Consider the following 2126-nt stretch of genomic DNA (forward strand, 5'->3'; position numbering starts at 1 on the left):
TCTGTCTCCTGGGTTCAAGTGATTCTCCTGCCTCAGCCTCCTGAGTAGCTGGAATTACAGGCGTGCACCACCATGCCCACCTAATTTTTGTAGTTTTAGTCGAGACGGGGTTTTGCCATATTGGTCAGGCTGATCTTGAACCTCTGACCTCCGGTGATCCACCCGCCTCAGCCTCCCAAAGTGCTAGAATTATAGGCATGAGCCACTGTGCCCACCTCCGTATTTACGTTTGTTTTTTTGTTGAGACGGAGTCTCGCTCTGTCGCCCAGGCTGGAGTACAGTGGCCGGATCTCAGCTCACTGCAAGCTCCGCCTCCCGGGTTTACGCCATTCTCCTGCCTCAGCCTCCCGAGTAGCTGCAACTACAAGCACCCGCCACCTCGCCCGGCTAGTTTTTTGTATTTTTTAGTAGAGACGGGATTTCACCGTGTTAGCCAGGATGGTCTCGATCTCCTGACCTCGTGATCCGCCCGTCTCGGCCTCCCAAAGTGCTGGGATTACAGCCTTGAGCCACTGCGCCTGGCCAAGTTTTTTTTTTTAGATGGAGTCTCACTCTGTTGTCCAGGCTGGGAGTACAGTGGCACAATCGCAGCTCACTGCAACCTCTGCCTCCCAGGTTCAAGCGATTCTCCTGCCTCAGCCTCCCGAGTAGCTGGGATTATAGGTGTGCACCACCATGGCCAGCTAATTTTTGTATTTACAGTAAAGACAGGGTTTCACCATGTTAGCCAGGCTGATCTCAACCTCCTGACCTCAGGCGATCCACCCTCCTCAGCCTTCCAAAGTGCTGGTATTATAGGCATGAGCCACCTCGCCTGGCCCATCTATAAGTATTAATATAAGTATTAAGCATAAAAAAAAAATCTGTAAGTATTAAACCAACTTCTTTAATGCTTCTGGTAGTTCTATGAACTTAAACTAGCTGGCTTGTTTCTGTTGCTTACTGCTGAAAATCTTGGCTGATATGTTTTGAGGGCCCTGGTCTTGCAGTCTCTCTCCTTACCTTGTAGCACATTCCCCCTCCTTTGAGTTGACAAGCATCTTCCTCCTCAGAGCCTTGGCACATGCTGTTCCCTCTGCCTGGAACATTCCTTACCTCCACCTTCCCACCGACCACTCACAGGCGGATCACTCATAAATGTCACGTCCTCAGGGAGACCTTCCCTGGCCCACCCGCAGTCTGGGCTTTGGCCTCCTGCTACACACTCTGGCTGCACGGCTGTTTTCCTTTGCAGCCCTTTGTTACAACTGCTACAGGTCATTTGTACACAGGAATCCGCTAGGGAAAGTGGGTCTCAGTCCAGGGTCCTGGCATATAGTTGAGGCTGAGGAAAAATCAGTTATGTTTCCCTCACTCTCTAGGGAATCCCTTCTCTCTTTTTTTTTTTTTTTTTGAGATGGAGTCTTGCTCTGTCGCCCAAGCTGGAGTGCCGTGGCGCAATCCAATCTCAGCTCACTGCAAGCTCCGCCTCCCAGTTTCACGTCATTCTTCCGCCTCAGCCTCCCCAGTAGCTGGGACTGCAGGCACCCACCACTATGCCTGGCTAATTTTTTTGTATTTTTTAGTGGAGACGGAGTTTCAGTGTTAGCCAGGATGGTCTTGATCTCCTGACCTCGTGATCTGCTCACCTCGGCCTCCCAAAGTGCTGGGATTACAGGCATGAGCCACCGTGCCCGGCTGGGAATCCCTCCTCTGTCTGACCCTAACTGCCCTCTGCCCTGGAGCTGCTCAGCCCCTATCAATGTTTCTGACTCTCAGGGAACATTTTCGTTCGGTTGCAAGACACAGATACTCAAAAATCAAATCTGCTTACACAAAATAGTAAATGTACTGGCTCATGCACTTTTGTTTTTAAAGAGATGAGGTCTTGTTGTGTTGCCCAGGCTGGATTTGAACTCCTGGGCCTAAGAAATCCTCCTGCCTCCATCTCCTGAGTAGCTAGGGCTCCAGGAGCATGACTCTAAGTCCTGGTATGAATCAGGCTTCAGAAACAGCTTGATCCTGGTTCCCAATAGTATGGGCAGAACTCAGTCTCTCTTCTGTCTTCTTCTCTATGGCAGGTATTCCCTAAGAAGTGACAAAGAAGGCCACTAACAGCTCTGGGCTCAAGACATTCCCACTTGGCA

This window comes from Piliocolobus tephrosceles, chromosome 4, assembly GCF_002776525.5.
Source record: "Piliocolobus tephrosceles isolate RC106 chromosome 4, ASM277652v3, whole genome shotgun sequence".
NCBI classification, from domain to species: domain Eukaryota; kingdom Metazoa; phylum Chordata; class Mammalia; order Primates; family Cercopithecidae; genus Piliocolobus; species Piliocolobus tephrosceles.